General features: G+C 47.4%; 1 protein-coding gene across 1 annotated transcript in view; it reads left to right on the top strand.

Moving 5' to 3' along the window:
• Positions 1-3,986: 3,986 nt before the first annotated feature.
• LOC147701452 (ATP-sensitive inward rectifier potassium channel 11-like) overlaps positions 3,987-24,829 on the top strand; it is an 81,160-nt gene continuing 60,317 nt past the window's right edge. Inside the window, exon 1 of the mRNA XM_086930128.1 lies at positions 3,987-4,045. The gene's annotated coding sequence lies outside the window, so the exon portion shown is untranslated. The remainder of the gene's footprint in view (positions 4,046-24,829) is intronic.

Below are 24,829 nucleotides of genomic sequence, written 5' to 3'. Positions count from 1 at the left end.
TAGAAACCGTTCAGGGTTTCAAGATGGAGTTCTATCACCCAATGCATCAAACCCGTCTTCCACTCCCTATGCTCTTTTCCAGTCACTCTCAGGCCTGTCTGTCAGAGGAAATCGAGGTGCTCCTCAGCAAGGGAGCGATTGTTCCAACCGCACGTTATCCGAAGGGCTTTGTCAGCTCAGTCTTTCTGGTCGAGAAAGAAGGAGGCGGGTCTCGCCTAGTTCTCAACCTGAAAGACTTCAACAGCGGGGTGGTTTACAGGCACTTCAAGATGGAGGGCATCCATCTTCTGCGAGATCTCCTTCGGGAGGGAGATTGGATGGTTCGTCTGGACCTGAAGGATGCATATTTGTCAATCCCGATTTACAAACCCCATCGCAGATTCCTCCAGTTTCAATGGCTGGGGCGGTGGTACGAGTATCAGGTTCTCCCGTTCGGCCTTTCGTCAGCACCATGGTGCTTCACGAAATTGCTGAGGCCAGTTGTAGAGCATCTTCGTTCCAGGGGAGTCAGGCTGATCATATATCTGGACGACATTCTTTTTATGGCGGATTGCCCTCTCAGGCTTCTGCAGCATCTGGAGTGGTCCATCACTCTCTTACAGTCTCTGGGTTTTCTAGTCAATGTTCCGAAATCGGTTTTGGTTCCCACTCAATCTATCGATTTTCTGGGCTTTCAGATAGATTCAGTGACTTGCCAGCTTCTTTTGCCCAATCAGAAACTCTGTTACATCAGGAGAGAATTGACGTCTGTTATTTCCAGACAGACTGTGTCGTTGAGGTCGTTGGCACGTGTGGTAGGTCTTCTAGCGTCCTCCATTCAGGCAATCTTTCCGGGTCCTCTACATTACCGGGCGATTCAACGCCTAAAGATTCAGCATCTCCGGAAAGGCCTCCGCTATACGGATCAGGTTCCTCTATCGGAGGAAGTGCGGGAGGAGATGCAGTGGTGGCTGGACCACATGGAGGCCTGGAACGGTCGAGCCCTGTTCGGTTCATCTCCGGAATTGGTGATCGAATCGGATGCCAGTCAGTGGGGTTGGGGAGCCCGCTGCGGGTCTGTGACGACAGGGGGTCGTTGGTCTCCCCAGGAGTTATCTCTACACATAAATTGTCTGGAACTCCTAGCGGGTTCCTTTGCGATACGATGTTTTTCCCCCCTGCAGACGAGTTGTTGCATTCTTCTCAGGATGGACAACGTGTCTGCGGTCCGCTATGTCAACAAGTTGGGCGGGACCCGGTCCAAGATATTAGCGGAGATCGCCAAGGATTTTTGGCATTTTTGCCTACACCGGAAGATCACGGTTATTGCAGAGTATCTTCCAGGCCGCAACAATCAGGTTGCGGATTGGCACTCCCGACATCTTCGGGATTTCAGCGACTGGAGACTTCATCCTCGAGTCTTCCAGGCCATTCTTCGGCAATGGGGCCGGTGTCACCTGGATCTTTTTGCCTCTCGTCTCAACGCGCAGCTTCCCCAGTTTTACAGCTGGAGACCGGACCCCTTAGCTCTGGCCACGGATGCTTTTCTCCAACAGTGGCCATCGACTCTCTGTTACGCATTTCCCCCGTTCATGATGCTTCCCAGAGTGCTTGCTTACACCAAGCGGTTTCGAGCGGAGCTGATTCTGATTGCTCCATTGTGGAAGGCTCAGGCGTGGTTCCCGGTTCTCCTGGAGATGTGTTGCGCATCTCCCCTCCTTCTTCCCCTGAAGTGGAATCTGTTGCAGGATCCTCTCGGAGATCCACATCCCCTCATTCTTTCCGGCACTCTCCAGTTGCTGGCGTGGCGAATCTCGGGGATCGTTGGTCGATCCCAGGCATTTCTGGCGACGCTGCCAAATTCATTAGTAACGCCTGGTCTCCCAATACCCACAAGCGATATCAAGGAGCTTGGAAACGCTGGTGTGATTGGTGTGTTCAACGGGAAGTTGATCCCGTTTCAGCGGATGTCAGTCTAATTATCAATTTTTTGACTTCCTTAGCCACTTCCGGTCTGGCTTATCGGACCGTTAATAGTTTTCGTTCGGCTATTTCCGCAGGCCATGTCCACATTGATGGTAAACCTGTTGGTGAACACCATTTGCTTTCCAAATTGCTTAAGGGGATTCGTCTTGCAAAACCTCCCACGCCGAAGTATGTATCTTTGTGGGATGTTTCAGTTGTTCTGAGGTTTTTAGAGGCTTGGCCCTCTAATCTTTTGTTGTCCCGTAAACAGTTGTCTGCGAAACTGACCATGTTGCTGTGTCTGGTCTCTTGCAAGCGTGTTTCGGATATTCGCGCTTTAGACCTTGCGGGTCGCAGTTTCACCCCTGAGGGTGTTACTTTCACTCTCTCTAGGAGGACTAAATCCAACACTTCCTCCATAACATATCCTTCTTTTCCTGATCACCCCAATCTTTGTGTTGTCCAGTGTGTGAAGGATTATGAGGTGAGTACCGCTTCTTTGCGTACGGACATGCAAGGCCAGTTGTTGATCGCCTTGCAGAAGCCTTTCCGTCCGGTTGCACCGGCTACTCTGGCTCGCTGGGTGCGCTGGCTCATGTCTGAGGCGGGCATTGATGTTTCTGTATTTGGGGCTCATTCTGCTAGAGGAGCAATGGCCTCAAAAGCTTATTCCATGGGTGTTACTCTATTTGACATTATGAAGGCTGCAGACTGGTCTTCGGACTCTGTTTTCAAACAATTTTATTATAAACCGATTGTTAGTGTTGCTTCTGTTGTGGTGGACGAGCTTTAAACAAGCATAATCGGAGCCTCCTGTCCTGACATAGAATTCAAAATTTGCAAACATTCGTGACAAGAATTTTCAATTCTATTAAGGACTAGGAGGCGAGGATTATCCCACCCGAATGTACCTATGTTGCATTATCATGTATTGTATAATATTGCATTTTGTTGCAGTTCTATTTTCCTTATTTCTTCCCCCCCCTGACTTGCTTTGATTTTCTCTCCATTATTTGGATATTACGGCTATGTATCTTTTGCAGGTTCAGACCAGAAATGATATGGTTGTTCTGCCTCGAGAGTCTCCTCTGTCTCCTTGTTCACGGACCCAGGATGCTTCCATCTTCTGCTACAGGATCCTTTGGATTTCGGCGGCTTGCTTGGAACTTTTGTTGTTGCTCTACCTGGGATTGTTTTTTGATGTGGAACTGTTTACCCAAAGAAAGAGGAAGAAGGACTAGTGTTTGGACCTTATATAGTGTATCCTCTATGGTCATTCCCAAGTGTTCATGGGATTTGTAGTTTTGTTTTTTATTGGCTGCTGAGCATTTCATTAAAGAAATGAGAAAGCATAATCCTCGCCTCCTAGTCCTTAATAGAATTGAAAATTCTTGTCACAAATGTTTGCAAATTTTGAATTCGCGCTATATAAATCTGCATTAACCCCTTGCATGCTGAAAAATGACTAAGAAATACATCAACAACTAGCATTGTGTCCTAGAACACGTGGCTAATTCTAAAGTGAAACTGAAAAGTGAAGTTGAACTCGGCAAACAAGTAAGAAAGAAGCCCCCAGCCAACGTAAGCAAGGGGCAGCCCGGCAAGCCCATCAACCACTAAAAATAAAACAGGCTTTTTTTTAGCAACAGTTGTTAAAGCTTGTTTTCGCCATTTCATTGGCTAAAATATAACCATGCTTTTTGTGACGGCTGATCCTGAAATCTCTATTGGTCATCGGTGTAGGTGCTCGATACTATCATTCGTTAAAAACATAATATGTATGCTTTCTTGTACTTAGATCCAATCAGAATGCAACGCAGTCATTTTGCTGCGCAATACGAGTCTAATGCTCAGCTATCCAATCAGAATTGGGAATTGTTCAGCGTGGTTTAAGTCAATGAACGAACAGTATCTTGCTAAACGGCAGGTTTTGTCTGTGTTCTGCAGCCAATGGTAATCAGCAGCTACAGCTGCTTGAGCGAATGGGGATGCAAGGTCCAGTCCTGCCAACGAATGGGGTGGAAGCTTTATTCCGGGGACGAGAAATGCTCGTGAGTAGTGCAACATGAGCAATGGAGGGTCCTGTAAAGGTGGTGGGCAGGTAAGGCGAGCGGAATGAGTGTAAGCTAGGGAAAATAAGGGTAAAATGAAGGGACGGGTGAGAAACTGGGGGCGTTGGAGAAATGGACGCCAAGGACAAGTAGGTATGGAGCAGGTGGAGATGAATGGAGCTGCTGAGTAGGGGCCGTGGAGATGGGGAGCAGCGTGCTGGAAAGTGAGCCAAGAGAGCACAAACAAAATGAAGGGACACAGTACGTAGGTTTGGACGACACCTGGAAGGGTGATAGGGTGGAGTATGCAATCTCTCGCTCCATCCCACAAGTGAGTGACTGTGTGAAATGATGTAATGTGAACCCTCGTACAGTTTCCATTCCAAACCCCTCGCGGTGTCAATGCAGGCTTTCCATCTTCTGTTTACTGCATATTGTCTCGTTTTACTCTCACTCCGCCTTTATTTCCTTCAAGTGTTTCGTTTCCCCCTTCCCCTTTCTTTTCTTCCTTTATTCCCAACATAGTTCAAGCTTTAATTTCTCCCCCCTCGTTCTTTCTTAATATAAGCATCATTTTGACAACCCTCCTCCGTGTCCTCCTTGCCCCTAAATATGTTGTCCTTTCCTCTTTTTTCTTTTCTCTACAGCTTTCTTCCTTCTGGCTCCTCTGTATCATTTCCTACATCCTACATTTCCTTTTCTCCCTTCAGTCCTTGATTTATTAGCTCTCCTATCCTTATCCTTTCTTTGCTTCCTTTCGCTATCTCCCTCCTCCCTTTGTTTCCTTCACTGCTTCATAGTTCCCCCTGCTACTCTCTTCCTTCGAACTTTTTACTCTGCAATTCCTCCCAATGGAGCTTACTGATAGTTGTAGACATTTAGCCTATTACACTGGCGAAATTGGTAAACTTCTAAAAGTAGAAATTCTTGAAATTTTGCATTGCGTGGTTTTGTGTGCTTTTTCTAAGCCCGAATTGCGTCTCACAAAGAAACTTCTTGTGAGATCCCAGTTGTAAACTGGTTTGCACAGGAATTGTCTTGCCAAAAGACATTTTTTTCTCTCGAAATAGTGTCCTGCCAGTAGATATCAAGATTTATTTACACAAGGTGATAGGGTGGAGGGGGCAAGGGGGGGGGGGGGGGGGGGGGATACAAAACTGACTCATGATACCGGCGAATCACAGGTTACATGCAGAGCTTTGCTGTAGACACATTAACCCTCAAAACCTTTAGTCTGCAGGACGTGCCAACTATCATGTTTCCAGTTCAACATGTGTTTTAGTTATGTGTGCTGATCAGGACCACTCACTACAATTCCATTCCTGAGAAAGTGATGGGTCCACACAATACTTAGAAATCCACGTGGATCCTGTACTGCATCTGTGATCCTTGTTGCACCATGCATGCACTGAGACGTCACTATAGGGGCATTTGTAAAGCTTTGATAATGCTAATCTTTGCTGATCTGCGCCGTACTCAGCTACCAAAAACTAATTTTCGTGATAAACACTGCAGTAAATACAAGGCTTCTCTCTAAGTGCTGTAAATAAAATATGCCATTATTACCCTATTTATGGTACCTTATTAATCCAACTTAGAAAATTTGAATATTGTGTCTGCTTTTTCAGGTTCCGAAATCGGACCTCTAGAGCATTCAGCTCACTGAGCCATTCTTTCAGCTACACAAATAGAAATATATAAAGCTCTGCGGTATGACGGTATGACTTCAGTGCGTTATGCTAGTGGAGTGGGAGAACCTTTTTCGCCACTGATTGCTTCTTCACACCACAGACGCACTTGTTCTAAGTGCTTTCAACCTGTATTTATATAGCAACATCAACTAGTGACGTGGCCCTTCCCTTCATCACTCACTCAAACCCATAGGCCTTATTTGGTACCTGATTCGTGGCCTCCCCATTTCAAGCTGCTTGCCACACGAATCCAGCGCCTGCCTGTCACTTCCTGCTGCAGCCGAGTAACTATCTTATTCATACATTAGTGCCTTTTGTTGTTTCACTGACTGTGCCTTTGAGAGGGCGCCACGCCCATCAGGGTGACAGGTAAGCCCGCCCAAGCAGCACCTGTCATTGGTCTTTGAGCTCCTCTTTATTGCACTTACGTCCGTATTGGTTAAGCTGTTGGTAAGCGCTGTGACGCTGCCTCTGATCATATAGATGATTCAGAAAAGGGGGTGGTGATGAACAGAGTGTCTGAATTGAGCAGACCACTCTTACCCAGTCAAAAGATCAGGGCTTGATCCATCACTGTTATTTATCTCACTGCCCCATCCCAGCTCAGAACCTGGCTATATGCAAATCAGTCTGTCCCTGGCCCAGTGCATCATGGGAACAGGGCAGACTAAACTACCAAGCCAATTCTTCACCAGAAAGGAGACAAGCTACCGGGGACCGGTTTCTGGCATTTCAGCCGTCTTCGGCCCGGCTTGCTTGAATCCTGATGGAGCAGTGAGAAAGGGACTCATGTCTGAGTATACCCTGCCACACCTATAGTGGCCAAAAACGATTCAGAAAAGGGGGTGGTGATGAACAGAGTGTCTGAATTAAGCAGACCACTCTTACCCAGTCCAAAGATCAGGGCTTGATCCATCACCGTTATTTATCTCACTGCCCCATCCCAGCTCAGAACCTGGCTATATGCAAATCAGTCTGTCCCTGGCCCAGTGCATCATGGGAACAGGGCAGACTAAACTACCAAGCCAATTCTTCACCAGAAAGGAGACAAGCTACCGGGGACCGGTTTCTGGCATTTCAGCCGTCTTCGGCCCGGCTTGCTTGAATCCTGATGGAGCAGTGAGAAAGGGACTCATGTCTGAGTATACCCTGCCACACCTATAGTGGACAAAAACGATTCAGAAAAGGGGGTGGTGATGAACAGAGTGTCTGAATTGAGCAGACCACTCTTACCCAGTCAAAAAATCAGGGCTTGATCCATCACCGTTATTTATCTCACTGCCCCATCCCAGCTCAGAACCTGGCTATATGCAAATCAGTCTGTCCCTGGCCCAGTGCATCATGGGAACAGGGCAGACTAAACTACCAAGCCAATTCTTCACCAGAAAGGAGACAAGCTACCGGGGACCGGTTTCTGGCATTTCAGCCGTCTTCGGCCCGGCTTGCTTGAATCCTGATGGAGCAGTGAGAAAGGGACTCATGTCTGAGTATACCCTGCCACACCTATAGTGGCCAAAAACGATTCAGAAAAGGGGGTGGTGATGAACAGAGTGTCTGAATTGAGCAGACCACTCTTACCCAGTCAAAAGATCAGGGCTTGATCCATCACCGTTATTTATCTCACTGCCCCATCCCAGCTCAGAACCTGGCTATATGCAAATCAGTCTGTCCCTGGCCCAGTGCATCATGGGAACAGGGCAGACTAAACGGTGTTGGATCTAGCCCTGATCTCTTGACTGGGTGAGAGCTTTCTGCTTAATTCAGAGACTCTGTCCCTCACCACCCCTTGTTGTAAATACTTTTGTCCACCCTAAGCGTGGAAGGGTATTCTCAGATGTGAGACCCTTGCTCATTGCACCATCAGGATTCAAGCAAACCGGGCCGAAGACGGCTGTAATGCCAGAAACCGGTCCCCGGGAGCTTGTTTCCTTCCCAGTGTAAGAATTGGCTTTTGTAGTTTGGTTTGCCCTGTTCCCGTCATGCACTGGGACAGGAACAGACTAATTTGCATATAGCCAGGTTCTGAACTGGGATGGTGCAGTGAGCTAAAAAACGGTGTTGGATCTAGCCCTGATCTCTTGACTGGGTGAGAGCTTTCTGCTTAATTCAGAGACTCTGTCCCTCACCACCCCTTGTTGTAAAATCTGATCATATAGATGGCACTAGCGTCTTTAATTCTGCATTTCTCAGTGATACGCATACTGCAGTTGGATTAATCCCTAAAATTCTGTGAACTCAACAGTGTTATTTTACGAATGGCGTAACAAAACCTTAGGGCCCCCTCCCTGCAAGAAATGGTTATGGGCCCGCGCCCATCACAACACACATAACCATGAGTCTTTAACCACCCGGCATCAGAAGGGGTATGTTTAGCGTTGAAGAAAACCCAGCTATTCATGTCAGATTAGCATGCTTTATATCAACGGATATACCTTTTATTTACAAAATGGAAATTTGGGGGATAGCTGTACATGGACCTCACTGGCAGTTAAATATTGGAGTGTATTTGTCAGTGGTCGAAGTGGGGAAAAAAAAGTAGGGGAACTGTGGGTGGACAATCAGGGGGCGGGAATAACCGAAAATTGGATCAGTGGGCGGAGTCCGGGGTGTGGCTAGAAGTAGCAAAACATACCAATTTTTTGTACGTTTAGCATTTCACTGACCAGTTACAGCTTATAACGTTATTTAATTCAAACAATGGATAAACATGTGTATTTGAGGTTTAATTAAGGAAAAAGCAAACACTCATAGGGAATACAGGTTTATGTAAAGCGTGCAAAATATAAACAGGAACAACATGTTACCTTAATGCCTTTACTCTCATTGTTCAGAAATCCATGAGTATTTTTTGTTTCAAACATTGAGGACATGAATACAGGGCTCCTCCTGTACACATGTATTAAGGAGGGCTCAGAAAAGAAAGGGACTATTCAGTAGAATCTAGACTCAAGGAAACCCACAAAGGCTCCTTCATATTCATGTCAGCCAGCCAGCTGCTCAATCATAATGTAGCAAAAAGAACAACTGGTGGATAGAATGCAGAATAATGTCATACATTTACCCCAGTACAGAGATCTGGGCCTAAATCCATAGTTTTTTGCTCACCATGCCATTCCAGTTTGGACCCAGCCATATGCAAATCAGTCTTGATGCTGCGCCCAATTGGAACAGTCCAGGCCGAACTGCCAGGTCAGGTCCTCCCTGGACTTGAAACAAGCATCCTAGGACCCGTTTTGGGCTTTCAGCCCTCATCAGCCAGGATGGCTTGATTCCAGTGGCATGGAGAGCACAGGACCCGCGTCTGGGCATACCCGTCCCACTCGGGTGACAAAAGCAAAAAGAACAAGTGATGGGCAGAATGTAGAACAATGTCATACATTCACCCCAGTACAGAGATTTGGGCCCAAATCCATTGTTTTTTTGCTCACCATGCCGATCCAGTTTCCTCTTCTGCCCCATCACTTCTTCTGTCCTGTCCTTTCTCCTGCCCCATCCCTTCTCCTGCCCCATCCCTTCTCCTGCCCCGTCCCTTCTCCTGCCCCGTCCCTTCTCCTGCCCCGTCACCTCTCCTGCCCCGTCACTTCTCCTGCCCCATCACCACTCCTGCCCCGTCACCACTCCTGCCCCGTCACCACTCCTACCTAGTCATCTCTCCTGTCTAGTCACCTTTCCTGCCCGGTCACCTCTCCTTTCCTGTTGCCTTTCCTGGCCCATCACTGCTCCTGGCCCGTCACTGCTCCTGGCCCGTCACTGCTCCTGCCCCATCACTTTTCCTGCCCCATCACCGCTCCTGCCCGTTCACCGCTCCTGCCCGTTCACCGCTCCTGCCCCATCACTTCTCCTGTCCCATCACGTCTCCTGCCCCGTTCACTGCTCCGATCCGTTCACACCCCTATCCGTTCACTGCTCCTGCCCGGTTACCGCTCCTGCTCATGACTAATCACCGCTCCTGCCCCGTCACTTCTCCTGCCCCATAACCTCTCCTTTCCTGTGGCCTCTCCTGTCCCGTCACTGCTCTTGCCCAGTCACTGCTCCTGCCCAGTCAATTCTCCTGCCCCTTTACTTCTCCTGCCCCTTTACTTCTCCTGCCCCATCACTTCTCCGGCCCCGTCACTGCTCCTGCCCCGTCACTGCTCCTGCCCTGTCACTGCTCCTGCCCCGTCACTTCTCCTGCCTTGCCACTTCTCCTGCCCGTTACTTCTCCTGCCCTGTCACTTCTCCTGCCCTGTCACTTCTCCTGCCCATTACTTCTCCTGCCCAGTCACCTCTCTTGCCCCATTACCTCTCCTTTCCTGTCACCTCTTCTGTCCCGACACTGCTCCTGCCCAGTTCACTCTGTGTAGAACATTGACAAATTACACAAGGGGGCAAGTTACCCACAGTACTCTGTTTGGGGAAAGCTCCTCTGTTATGTCCTCCTCTTTCTTGAGCTCGCCCATGTGCTTCTCCTCATTACTTCCCCACAAGCGGCCTCCGTGTTGCTTTCCACCAATCCTTGAATTGCTTTTTCTCCTTCCTTTCCACTCTTGCTTTTGTGTCCCCTTCAGCTCTCTCTATCTGTTGCTCCTGCGTCCCTACTGTCTTGCTGCGGTGCCCCCCACCCTCCCGTTCACTTACAAAAAAAACTCACCTTTGCACATTCATTTTTTTAGTTACCTTGTACAACTTGGATCAGTAATAAAAAGGTTTTTAAAGCAACACGTAATTTTATAGGGGCTCACATGTATGGTGCATGCGCCTATAAATATACACAGGTGGCCATGTCGAAGGCTTTCGTATTAATATTTTTTTTACTTTAGCCACCCTGCATTGAATCACTGATGCTGTGAAGCGTTGCTGAAAACCATTGCCATTTATAATGGCTCACACAGGCGAGACCTAACAGCTTTGTCTGGCACATGATATGCAAAAAGGCAGGTAGCGGGCGGGCGCACTGTCATTCGAAAGGGGATAATCAGCCTCAATCGGAATGATAATGGACCTGCCCACAGTCTGTGGGAGCTCAGGGAGGGGCTGCTGCAGCCTCTGGAGCTCAACAGAGAAGTGCGAGCCGCCCCTGGGCCACCACACAAGCTGAATGAAAAAGTTATTGTTTTAATAAAGTACAACTATTCTTGCCGTCCCGGGATGCTTCTTTGAAAGAAAGAAGTAGGGGGACGGACTGAAATATTTTTTTAAAGTAGGGGCACGCCGTGCCCTTCCGTCCCCACCCACTTCTACCACTGGTATTTGTAAGGGATGTGCAGATGCAAATGAAAGCTATCCACAAACAGGTGAAGACTGTTTGGGGAGAAAGATGATCTTCCATAAAGAAGTGGAACGTCAGTTTTGCAGAATTAGCTGTTCCCCCTGCCATTTAAGGCCTCATTCTGAGTGTCCTATCATAGCACGTGTTAAGTCTGGTTATTCCACCTCCCGAAGAAAGGGTGGTACGGGTAACCCTGGAAGGAAGTCTCTAGGTTCTGCAAGTGTGACCATCGTCCACCGGTGGATAGTTATAGGCAGAGGTCAATCCACTGAAATGACACTGCAGTCATTACATCTGGAGGTCTGCCCACTTGAGGTGGATTTCCTGAGGCAGACCATTGTAAGTGTCTGCCGTGCCTGGCAGGAAAAAAATAACACTGTTCACCACTTGTAGGGGAAAATCTCCCTGTGGGTAGGAGCCATTTTTGTTTTTCAGAAAGAAACCCTTGAATTGTGGGCTTGTTTCTGAAAAACAAAGAAGTTTGCCAAGTGGGCTGTAACAATATGACAGCCCACTCATCATTTAGTCTTGCCAAAAGCACATCTATTTCACCAATGGATACACTTGTGTTAAAGAGTTCCCAGTCGACAAAGTAAAGAGCTATACGCAGGGTGGGTTGTCTTCCATAGGGAGAGGTAGTAAGGGTTACAGAATATTCTACGTTCTATTACATGACTTGCCTTTTTAGGCAGCATGTTTATCCCACAGTTACAGATATTGCCAAGATGCCATTTTGCTAATTATCCAAATACAGCACACATTGCCACATTATCAGGCTGAATAAACTATGTACTTAAAGTAGCTAAAACATGGAATGTAGGAACACACTAAACTGACTGATGGACTGGTTGAGCAGACCTTACTGGGGATTTTAGGAAAGCTTAAACATGGACATGTGGTTCTTCATTTTCTTTTTCATAACTAGGGGGTTCACTGTGATAAGAGGGCCAGTGTACAAGACTGAAAGCCTTAAACAAAATGTGCTGTGGTCCGGGATGACAGTGTAGCCTTAATTGGACGAAGTTGACATGAACACATTTTCAAAACGCTAATGGAAAGTTTGACTGCAAGATTTTGTATACATTACAGGTTCCCAAAGAGTATTCTGGGAGGCCCAGATAAAATGTGTAACCATAACGTTGTCATGAAAAAATGGATGCTTTGACTAACAGGAAGCACTTGTGAATCAGGCAGTAGCGGAAAGATTATTTTTCAAGAGACAGCTGGTGGAAGCAGGAGAAAACAAATGTATTGTTCTGGCTAGCCATTAGGAGTCATTTATCCAGAAGAAATAATAAGTTTACAAAATAAGCAATGGCTTTGACTTACTCATTCGGAAGGTACAAAATCTCAGTCTTGTCTGAGTTCAGTTTGAGCTCATTTTGACACATCTTTCATTCTAAGTCAGAAAGACGTTCGGAAATGCAGGGTAGGGCTCACATTTCCATCAAGCGCCCCTTTCAGTTAAAAAGCCCCCCCTGCCTGAAGGGGCCCCCACAGAGTTGAAAGGGATGAAATGCCGGTGCTTCATCTCTCTCCTACTGCTTCACTGAGCCGTTTGGAATGGCCAAAGCGGGCAGTTGCCCAGCACCCTCAACTTAGGTGTCCTTGTAAAGTTATCAGTTCACCCTGAAGTCCTGCTGTAATAATATTAGAAAAACCAAAGGGGATGATGGACGGAGTGTTGAACATTGCAAGCACTCACCCGCAGTCAACTGATCTGGGTTTAATCCTTCATCATTCTTTAGCTCACTCCGCCACCCCAGTTCAGAAATGGTCATATGCAAATCAGTCTTACCCTGTGCCTCATGGGAACAGTCCAGCCCAAACTGCCAAACAATGTTTTCCCTGGACCGGAAACAAGCATCTTGGGACCGGTTTCGGGTTCATAACCCTCATCAGCCAGGCTATCTTGATTCCAGTGGCAAAGTGAGCAAGGGACCCAAGTCTGAGCATACCTTGCCAACTTAGAGCAAACTTAGCAAAATCAAAGGGGATGATGGACGGAGTGTTGAACATTGCAAGCACTCACCCCCAGTCAACTGATCTGGGTTTAATCCATCATCATTCTTTAGCTCACTCCGCCACCCAGGTTCAGACCTGAACGCTATTGTTTGACTTTTGTATCCCCTTCACTATGCTCACTAGTTATCACTGCACCAGTCTAACATGGCTGCTAAACTCAGTTCTACGGCCCAGTCCTATCTTCAGTTCCATGATAGGCACAGGTTCGCCACTTCGTAGTTTAACGTCGACTCACTTCCGCAATAAAACGTCACAGATTCAAGTGACAAGTACCAACCATCACGCCAACTCCAGAGGAGAGAATCAATAGTGTTCAGGTTTACAAGAAAGCTATTTCAGGTATTTGTGTATCTCGCTCAGTAACTTTTAACTAAAGCGGGCGTATAGAAACGTTCGCGCACTTTCGAGCGCATCGTAACATGTCAACTATTTTAATTCGATATCAGCGAGCTCAAGTAGAGGAATGCATTTCACGATCCTCGTATCAGGAGGGAATTGTTTATTTCGATGGTGTCCCTTAATCACGGGCAGCCCTCGGTGTATGCCGGCTCCTGCAGCTCAATTCCTACCCACACCTACCGAACAAGAAAGTTATTAGGGTAGAGTGTGTGTGAATACCACGTGAAAACAGTGGTCCCGCGCCGTGGTTCTGAGGAACACTACAATTTATTTGTTTCCAATTTTGGAGTGTGTGGTCCTGATGAGAACTCCACAATAAGAAGAGTTCGAAACGCGTAGACCTTGTGTTTTCAAAGCCATAAGAATTCAACTAAAGAACGGAATTTTGTAGATTATAGATTTATGTTTACATTATAATCTATGGCTATATATAAAAAGTTTGTTTTTTGAAAAAATAATTTGATCGATGATTGTAAATAAGAATGGTATGATTGAAAGTATGCCTGAGAGTGTTTGACTGAGATTTGTAGTAATAGCGAGTGCGATTGTTTGGTGGGGAATGTTTTATTGTACAGAATGTTTTTTCATATATTGCATGTCATAAGTTTTTTTGAAATGTAAAAATTTGATAAAAAATGATCAAAATAGTTCAAATGAAGTAAAACAAAATAAAACAAAGGATTGATTCAAGAAACTAAGGTCCCCTCACTTTATGTTTCAGTCAAAGGTGAGTTGAAGAACAGACAGTGAATTGAGGTAGGCAGCATTGGCGTTTCTTCATTATATAGTACATAAGGTAGTGGCTTGGCCTTGCTGCTTGGGAGCCCATACCCAGTGGTGTTTAGTAACAGGTATAATGTGGCACAGGGCTTTACAACGTGACATATCTCCCTAGATGCGTCACGTTGTAAATGGGCTGCAACGTGGCGCATTGTTTACGCTGCCTATGCGTCACAAAAGGTGACGCAACTGCGCCGCAAAAGTCTTGCAAGGGGCTTGTAAATCGGCCCCTTTCTGTTTTAATTTGACTACTAGGCGTGTACTCATCATAGAACCTCCCGCATGCCACTTTAACCGTTGCACTGCTAGGCAGATTGTGCCATTTCATTTATAAAAGAATTGTTCTACCTCATTTTTAGGTCTCGCCTGTCGATGCGCATGCGCATCGAGCAAGGCGAGAGTATTGCGAGTTATCCACTCTTTATCTGCACTGCAAGGAATCGTGGCGATTCCTTGCAGTGCCCGTGACTTTTAAGGTCAATGCGCATGCGCATTAAGCTTATGCGCATGCGCATTGACCGTAAAAGTCACGGGCGCGTGCACGTCCGTGTTTGTTTACCCTTGCCTACTCTCTCTCTCCCCTCTCCGCCCCCGTTCCGCCCCCTCCCCTTCCCGCCGTGTCGCATTTCTCCTCCCCCCTCCCCTCTCTTCCTTCCTTCTAACGCCGTGTCGCACCTCTCCCCTCTCCGCCCCCTCCCCGCTCCGCCCCCTCCCCTTCCCTCCGTGTCGCATTTCTCCTCTCCCCTCTCCGCCCCCTCCCCTGCCCGCCGTGTTATTTGTTTATTCCACCAAGCTCCATACTGCAGCAATCAGCTTTTCCATAAATCCCAAACTGAATTATACGGGTGCCCAGTTCGAAGGCCTTTCCATACATCCTTCTTTCAAATGCCAGCTGGTGCAAAATATGACAGGGCGATTCTATGATGGCCTGCAGGCATCTGAAGTGCACACAGGAAATTGCGGACCCAAACCAATGCAAAACCTCGACAGTTAAACATCCAACAGAGGTCTCCTCCTCACCAGGGGTCTCCTCGCTCACTACCCAGGTCTATAATCTGCAGACGCCATTGTGCCGACACAACATGATGGTCTACCCTGGATTCGTTCAGCGAGCCATAAAAGCACACTTGGTTCTTTCTCCTACATTCACCCCACACTCTCGCTATAACCTGCAGGGTGTGATGCACACTGATGTCGCACCTCTCCCCTCTCCGCCCCCTCCCCTTCCCTCCGTGTCGCATTTCTCCTCTCCCCTCTCCGCCCCCTCCCCTGCCCGCCGTGTTATTTGTTTATTCCACCAAGCTCCATACTGCAGCAATCAGCTTTTCCATAAATCCCAAACTGAATTATACAGGTGCCCAGTTCGAAGGCCTTTCCATACATCCTTCTTTCAAATGCCAGCTGGTGCAAAATATGACAGGGCGATTCTATGCTGGCCTGCAGGCATCTGAAGTGCACACAGGAAATTGCGGACCCAAACCAATGCAAAACCTCGACAGTTAAACATCCAACAGAGGTCTCCTCCTCACCAGGGGTCTCCTCGCTCACTACCCAGGTCTATAATCTGCAGACGCCATTGTGCCGACACAACATGATGGTCTACCCTGGATTCGTTCAGCGAGCCATAAAAGCACACTTGGTTCTTTCTCCTAAATTCACCCCACACTCTCGCTATAACCTGCAGGGTGTGATGCACACTGATGTCGCACCTCTCCCCTCTCCGCCCCCTCCCCGCTCCGCCCCCTCCCCTTCCCTCCGTGTCGCATTTCTCCTCTCCCCTCTCCGCCCCCTCCCCTGCCCGCCGTGTTATTTGTTTATTCCACCAAGCTCCATACTGCAGCAATCAGCTTTTCCATAAATCCCAAACTGAATTATACGGGTGCCCAGTTCGAAGGCCTTTCCATACATCCTTCTTTCAAATGCCAGCTGGTGCAAAATATGACAGGGCGATTCTATGCTGGCCTGCAGGCATCTGAAGTGCACACAGGAAATTGCGGACCCAAACCAATGCAAAACCTCGACAGTTAAACATCCAACAGAGGTCTCCTCCTCACCAGGGGTCTCCTCGCTCACTACCCAGGTCTATAATCTGCAGACGCCATTGTGCCGACACAACATGATGGTCTACCCTGGATTCGTTCAGCGAGCCATAAAAGCACACTTGGTTCTTTCTCCTAAATTCACCCCACACTCTCGCTATAACCTGCAGGGTGTGATGCACACTGATGTCGCACCTCTCCCCTCTCCGCCCCCTCCCCGCTCCGCCCCCTCCCCTTCCCTCCGTGTCGCATTTCTCCTCTCCCCTCTCCGCCCCCTCCCCTGCCCGCCGTGTTATTTGTTTATTCCACCAAGCTCCATACTGCAGCAATCAGCTTTTCCATAAATCCCAAACTGAATTATACGGGTGCCCAGTTCGAAGGCCTTTCCATACATCCTTCTTTCAAATGCCAGCTGGTGCAAAATATGACAGGGCGATTCTATGCTGGCCTGCAGGCATCTGAAGTGCACACAGGAAATTGCGGACCCAAACCAATGCAAAACCTCGACAGTTAAACATCCAACAGAGGTCTCCTCCTCACCAGGGGTCTCCTCGCTCACTACCCAGGTCTATAATCTGCAGACGCCATTGTGCCGACACAACATGATGGTCTACCCTGGATTCGTTCAGCGAGCCATAAAAGCACACTTGGTTCTTTCTCCTAAATTCACCCCACACTCTCGCTATAACCTGCAGGGTGTGATGCACACTGATGTCGCACCTCTCCCCTCTCCGCCCCCTCCCCGCTCCGCCCCCTCCCCTTCCCTCCGTGTCGCATTTCTCCTCTCCCCTCTCCGCCCCCTCCCCTGCCCGCCGTGTTATTTGTTTATTCCACCAAGCTCCATACTGCAGCAATCAGCTTTTCCATAAATCCCAAACTGAATTATACGGGTGCCCAGTTCGAAGGCCTTTCCATACATCCTTCTTTCAAATGCCAGCTGGTGCAAAATATGACAGGGCGATTCTATGCTGGCCTGCAGGCATCTGAAGTGCACACAGGCCCCAAAGGAGAGGAAAATAAACGCTGAGATTATCCCCAGAGCATTCAGATTCCTCATTGAAATTGCGGACCCAAACCAATGCAAAACCTCGACAGTTAAACATCCAACAGAGGTCTCCTCCTCACCAGGGGTCTCATCGCTCACTACCCAGGTCTATAATCTGCAGACTCCATTGTGCCGACACAACATGATGGTCTACCCTGGATTCGTTCAGCGAGCCATAAAAGCACACTTGGTTCTTTCTCCTAAATTCACCCCACACTCTCGCTATAACCTGCAGGGTGTGATGCACACTGATGTCGCACCTCTCCCCTCTCCGTCCCCTCCCCGCTCCGCCCCCTCCCCTTCCCTCCGTGTCGCATTTCTCCTCTCCCCTCTCCGCCCCCTCCCCTGCCCGCCGTGTTATTTGTTTATTTTACCCGCCGTGTCTCTGCTGCTTCCCCCTGTCCTGTCTCTCCTCCTCTCTCTCTATACCCTCCCCCTCCTCCCCACCACTCCCATCAAGTCCCTCTGGCCCTTCCCTCCTCCCCGGACCCCTCCTCCCCTGCCCCCTCCACCCTTTCTTGTTCGGATTTGAGGTTGAACTGCGTTTGCTCACGCATTTTTTGCTGTTTGTTGCTTTTTGCTTTACTATGAGGTAAAGCACAGGGCTGAGTTGGTTTCTAAAGTCTCCTGCCACATTGCCGCCTCCTCCCCTCCCTGCAAGTGCATTTGTCGTGTTGTCGATTGTCGTGGTACACACTCACACGAGGTCAAGTTCTGATAATTTTAACGTTGTAATTTGCACATCTCCGCCTAAAGCGCCTTTTACTATTTCCACAGTAATTTCTTTGTTACATCAGTTCTGCTTTGTCCAGCTCTTTTGAAGAGGTCAGGTGTTTCTCTTCTTTCTTGATCTGCCTCCTTGTTTGTAAATATCTCTTCACGCATGTAAGCTCGGGTGAAATGCTGTTACCGGCTGTTGTGCAAGTTAGTCTGCTCTTTTAATTTGTGTGGATTTTGAAGTCTACCCACATAATACAAAGTTACATTTTGCTGTAATCAGGAGGTTCTCTGGGAAATGTTGGCATTTTGGCAGTTTTATTTATCCTGGTATTTGCTACAGAATCGGGAAATTCCTGGAATATTTGAATACTGCTTCTTTCGGGTGTGTTTTTGTGTAGCCAAGCAGCTGTTCATCACCCCACCCAGAGGAGACTTCGAACAGATCTTCTGTCCCAAAGTAAAGTGTTGATTGTCAGGGCAGGACTGGGGAACCAAAACCTCACTCACCCTCAACCCCTCACCCTCAACCCTCACTCACCCTCAACCCCTCACCCTCACTCACCCTCAACCCCTCACCCTCAACCCCTCACCCTCAACCCCTCACCCTCAACCCCTCACCCTCAACCCCTCACCCTCAACCCCTCACCCTCAACCCCTCACCCTCAACGCCTCACCCTCACTCCCTCACCCTCAACCCCTCACCCTCAAACCCTCACCCTCACTCACCCTCACTCACTCACCCTCAACCCCTCACTCTCACTCACTCACCCTCACTCACCCTCAACCCCTCCCCCTCGACCCCTCCCCCTCAACCCCTCACTCCCCCTCAACCCCTCACTCACCCTCAACCCCTCACTCACCCTCAACCCCTCACCCTCAACCCCTCACTCACCCTCACTCTCACTCATCCTCACTCACCCTCAACCCCTCACCCTCACTCACCCTCACTCACCCTCACTCACCCTCACTCACCCTCACTCACCCTCACTCACCCTCACTCACCCTCAACCCCTCACCCTCACTCACCCTCACTCTGACTCACCCTCACTCAGCCTCAACTACTCCCCCTCACTCACCCTCACTCTCACTCATCCTCACTCACCCTCAACCCCTCACCCTCACTCACCCTCAACCCCTCACCCTCACTCACCCTCAACCCCTCACCTTCAACCCCTCACTCACCCTCACTCTGACTCACCCTCACTCAGCCTCAACTACTCCCCCTCACTCACCCAAAACCCCTCACTCACCCTCACCCTCACCCTCACCCTCACCCTCACTCACCCTCACTCACCCTCAACACCTCACCCTCAACCCCTCACCCTCACTCACCCTCACTCACCCTCACTCACCCTCACTCACCCTCACCCTCAACCCCTCACCCTCAACCCCTCACCCTCAACCCCTCACCCTCAACCCCTCACCCTCACTCACCCTCACCCTCACCCTCACCCTCAACCCCTCACTCACCCTCACTCAACCTCACCCTCACTCACCCTCAACCCCTCACCCTCACTCACCCTCAACCTCATGCTAAAGATTTACAAAAAAACCCATAAACAATTCTAAAAGCACTAACTCTAATGCTGCGAGACCTATTGCATTTCTAATGCTTGTTCTCTCCTTATATCACCTCAACTCTTTTACCTCAACCCTAACTCTTTCTCTTTATCTGTCTGCCTTCATATACATCTCTGTGCACCCCATCGCTTTCTAACTCTCTACCTTACCTATGTCTACCCAGTGCTGAATAAAAATGTTAGGAAGCCACTGCAGCTTGCACCACACATTGCCACTGCCTTGCTGCGAATGATAGTAACAGCACAACTAGTAACCGTCACACTCCGTGTGACATTCGGACTTTGGCCTGCAAAGCTATAAGACTGGCTTGGGCGGCAGGTAATATACATTTTTCAATGTATGTTGAATTAATAATTACCTATTGTTGTGGTCATCTCTAAATTAGCCAGACAGTGTCAGTTTGTGGCAGACTGTCAAAAGCACCGGTGTTGACAATGAAGTGCCGGAGCCGAGCACCAGAAACCACTGTCTCAAATTACGCACTCTGTCGACCTCTCTAAATACTACTTATTCTACCTCTTTCATGGCCGTATGTTTCTCCATACCACGGACTAATCCTCCCTCGGTTCATCTCACATCCATATAGCGTTCCTTCATATATTCACATCAAACTTATTCTCATTTCTCTTTCCTTCAACTTCATCTTTCTGTATCTGACAGCCATCTCCGCTTTCGGCCTTTTCAATACCATTAGGACCCGGTGGGAAGCTTTGGGGCTCAAGAGCAGACAATATGGGATTGTTTGTCCCTCACATACAAGTAGAGTGCGTAGAAGGGATGGGATTTAATCACTGGTTTAATTAGACCAGAGTTCTAATCCTAGCCTCCCCATTTTACTGACTTGTGAGCTCCCGGGGAAATCATGTAATTTCTCTTTGTGCTGTTGTCTTAACCCTCAACTGACAAAATTGAAAGTGTTCAGAAACAGGCTAAACTGGGAGTTAGCTATTATGTGACAACCCGGGCACTTACATGGTGTAGGACAATCACTAAAGTGCGTGCATTCTGTTTCGTGCCTTTATGGCAATTTCTGGCAGCCAAGAGATGGTTTGTATTCTAGGGTTAGTAGCAAGATAAGGAGACGATTGGAGTGCTGGGTAATCAGGTATGTCTGTCAATGAATTTTAAGATTGCTTTAACTCATGCCTCATGGTGCTGAACAGGATAGACCATGATTGCATATATGTTTGTTTCATGGAGTAAATCAGTCGATTCTTATGTCCACTTAGGCTTGTTCTGTCCTTTAACCAATTATCACGACATATCAAAACAATTAGATATTTTCAAATACCGCTTTTCTCCCACATGTTCTTCTTTCTGGCCCAGCTTCTAACAATTTGGGCTGGCCTTCAGTGTGGGCGAGCTGGACCCACACCAGTCAACAACCATACTTAAATGGACTTCTCCTACACTACATAACACATGAGTCATATATCTTTTTAGGTGATGCACTTTTTATTTCTTCTACAACACCTTACAGCACCTTCCTTTCACTACAAAGCATGAACACTAGTTCTTGTTAACTACAGTTTATAATGTAAGAATTTATAGCAATAACATTTTTTTCATGAAAACATTTCCTTCTGACCCTGTACATTAATTGTCCTTTAAAAGAAAAAAAGATTTAAGTAAGCATTTTTGTTTTCCAGCTGGTGGAAGTCTAAAAGAGAGTTATTTCCCTCTGAACCATTGTTTATACAAACATGGACCCAGAGCATGCCTAGCTGTAAAGAAAAGTGTATTGAAAACTAGGCACCCGTGTCCACATTTTGTCTGTTTCTTTTTCCTCATGGCATTCCTTTCTCTTGTCTCCCTAGCCTTGCCCTTAAACCCTCCCATTTTTCCAACACACCAAGAGTGGAGAGGGTTGAGTGTCAAATGTGGTTTCGCCCTGGGTACTATCTTTCTAAAGGCCTCCACTGTCAACAATAATAGTTAGGTATTACTTGCCAGCCTTGTGCATCTTGCTGCTGTAAATATTATGTAATACTATTAATCAAGAGTATTTATTTTATCGATTACACAATGGTGAATTGTTGAGCAAACTTTGAACTGGTAAGCTGCAAGCTGCCCCTGTTTATTTGCACCCCATGCGTTAACCCAATAGACTTCCTTAAAGGATAAAAGCCATGAACTGTGTAAGTATTAGATGAGTACAACAGCAAAGTTTCCCTATCTCCCACAAAAAACACATTGGAAACGCAGTAATTTTTAAGGTGGGCAGAGTAGAAAGCTGGAAACATTTTACTTTTAGTTTATTCTGTGTGGCTGTGCTGTAGAAAAACTGAAGAGGGAATTCTCTGGGCCAAGCAGCCTCTACAAACAAGCATTTACAATGCAATGGTTTCGCCTTTGTTAAAGTTTGAGCTTTTGGTATTGCTTTTGACAAATGGTCTTTTCTAACTTCTTTGAATTATGTGTAAAACGTTGATGTGTTTTACTTTACACAGAAATATGGATTGCATTTATAATGCAATTAGTTACAGATGCACAGTGAATTAGAATACACTTTATTTCCTAAAGCATGTTAGTGAAGCCAGGAGTGTGAGAGAAGACAGGAGAGAGAGGGCAAGAAGGAGAGAGATGGAGACTGAGTGCAAGAGAAGAAGTGATAGATATAGAAGTTAAGGAGAGCAGGAGTAAGAAGGAAGAAGGAAGAGGGAAGAGAGGTCAAAAGGAAGAGGGGGCAGGAAGGAAAAGAGGCAGAAAGGAGAGGGAGGGCAAGAAGGAGTGGGAGGGCAGGAGGGAAGGTAGGAGTGTGTGAGAGAGGGCAGAAAGGAGAGGGAAGGCAGGTAGGAGAAGGATGGCTAGAGGAGGAGAGGACAGGAAGGAGAGAGAACAAGAGAGAGATGGAGGACAAGAAGGTGAAAGAGCAGAAGAGAGAGGTGGAAAGGGAGGGCAGGAGGGAGTAAGAAGGCAGAAAAGAGAGGGATGGTAGAAGAGAGAGCAAGAAGGAGGGCAGAGGGAATAGAGTGAGAGAAGGCAGAAGGGATAGGGAGGACCCGAAAGAAGAAGAGAGCAGGAAGGAGGGCAGAAGCGAGAGAGTGAAAAGAAAAGCTAAGGAGTGCAGGATAGAGAGTGAGGAGAAAATGGGGAGGTAGATGGAGAGTGAAAGGCAGGAATGTGAGATGTAGAGGGAGGGCAAAAGGAAGAGAGATTGAAACAGAAAGGAGAGAGAACAAGAGAGGGATGGAGGACAAGAAGGTGAGAGAGAGCAGAAGAGAGAGCTGGAAACAGAGGGCAGGAGAGAGTAAGAAGGCAGAAGAGAGAGAAAGCAAGAAGGAGGGCAGATGGAATAGAGTGAGAGAAGGCAGAAGGGATAGGGAAGACAGGAAAGAAGAAGAAAGCAGGAAGGAGGGCAGGAGCGAGAGAGTGTGCAAAAAGGAAAGATAAAGAGAGCAGGATAGAGAGTGAGGAGAAAATGGGGAGGTAGATGGAGAGTGAAGCCAAGAGTGTGAGAGAAGACAGGAGAGAGATGGCAAGGAGCACATGTGATAGACACATTTGGAAAGGAGCAGGTGAAAAACATCAATCGAAGTGAGTGTTAACACGTTCTTTGCATCCTCAGGGAAGAGCTGTCTGAAGCAGCAGTGTCACGGCATTCATCATCATTACATCAGCAATAGGAAAGTTCATACTGATTGCTATCAGCATTCAAAGTGGCACAATCACCGGGCCAGCAAACACTGCATGCTTCGTTTTCAGGGGGAACCGTGGGCATTTTGGGCGGGTGCGCAACTTTGATCCACGCGACAGGAAGCAGCCTTTGGGGAGCAAGTAATCCTCAAGCAGGGTAGCTGTGCGAAAGTGAAAAACACAAGGGGGAGGCCCGAAGAACAAACAGTAAATTACTGTCTCTCTCTCAGCCATAAAGAACCCTTTATGAATGTTATCAAAACGTGTTTGCCAAAGTCTGGAGGGAAACCACACATATACAAGAAATCAAAATCATGTATGCAGTTATAATGGTGGATGAAGCCTGCGCCGACTAGGCCATTTCCAAGTGACATTGTTCGACATGCAGAAAAAACACAAAAGGGCATTAAATGAAAGACAAATATGCTTGCTACACACATGGGCCTGGTACGGTTTAAGTAAAGATGAAAATTTTGTCTATCCGCAGAAGAGGAGTCCAAACTACGTAGAGGGAAATGGAATCTCTCTGCATAAGAAGTATGTGAACTGTGGGAGTTTCTCTGAGAAAATTATTTATTGGAAGAAATTACAGAAACAAACGGGGACAAAACAGCCACCAACACCTGTGAGAATATGGTTAACCTCATTAGTAGAATTCTCAAAGGGGAATATTTTTCCTTCCTATTTACTCTATTTGCCGTAAAGTGCTCTCTTGGTATACGGAGGAACTGCAAACAGAAAAGAAAGTAATGCTAAAACAACAACAAAAAAAAGATATTAAAAAAAAGAAAATGGAACAACTTGCATAGATCAGCAGGCAACGAAGGGACCATTGGAAAACTGACGCAAGTATGCAGAGTTTGATGCTGGAAAGCAAAATCAGCCTTTGAAATTTAGAAATGGCAAATCATTTGTAAATAGTCTAGCATCAGGTACAACACTGCATTTTAGACGCTTTTCCATCGATTAGATAACTTTACACCTGGAATAAATTGCATTTATGCAGACTCTTGGGGAAAATATTTACTTAAACTTTACTGTGTCCTGGAAACAACTTGTGTGTCAGAGGACAGTTGTAGTGTAACACAAACACTCAGCAATGCCTCGAAGAATATCTTGGAGATGAAGGCCTACGAGATATTTGAGCAAAATTATTGATGGCTGACTTCCAAGTTTGGATAAACTCACTAACACTTTTACGTTTCTGCCAGACGGGGTTCAGAAAAGGCAGTGAAACCCTGGAAAATATTGGTATTACTACAAACTACAAACAAAGGGAGCGCCCAGAAATCCTCATTATCCGTGCACTTCTTAGACTAAAGCATGACCTTTGACAAATGAATCTGAGAACCTTTTGGAGAAAGTTGGAGGCTTGCAGACTTCTGACCATTTGTTCACTGACAACCGACTTCAGTAAACTGACACTTAGGTCAGGGTAAAACTGGGCAATGGACCCACACTCTCTAATAAAATCTTCCCCAACTAGGGTCTGAAACAGGGCTGCGACCTGGCTGCTGTTCTTTTTGACTTGTCCCGCTTCACTTCCTCAGCACGCGGACCGCAGAGCTGCTGACGCCCCCGGAGGGGCTTTGCATTCAGGGACTGGTGACATCCCTCACCTGTGGGGGCAAATCCGGCACGCCGCACGGGACTCCAGGGTCCAGGAGTCC

This window comes from Lissotriton vulgaris, chromosome 7, assembly GCF_964263255.1.
Source record: "Lissotriton vulgaris chromosome 7, aLisVul1.2, whole genome shotgun sequence".
Classification (NCBI taxonomy): Eukaryota; Metazoa; Chordata; class Amphibia; order Caudata; family Salamandridae; genus Lissotriton; species Lissotriton vulgaris.
The sequence above is the reverse complement of the archived record's forward strand: the minus strand, read 5'-3'. Positions and strand labels throughout refer to the sequence as shown.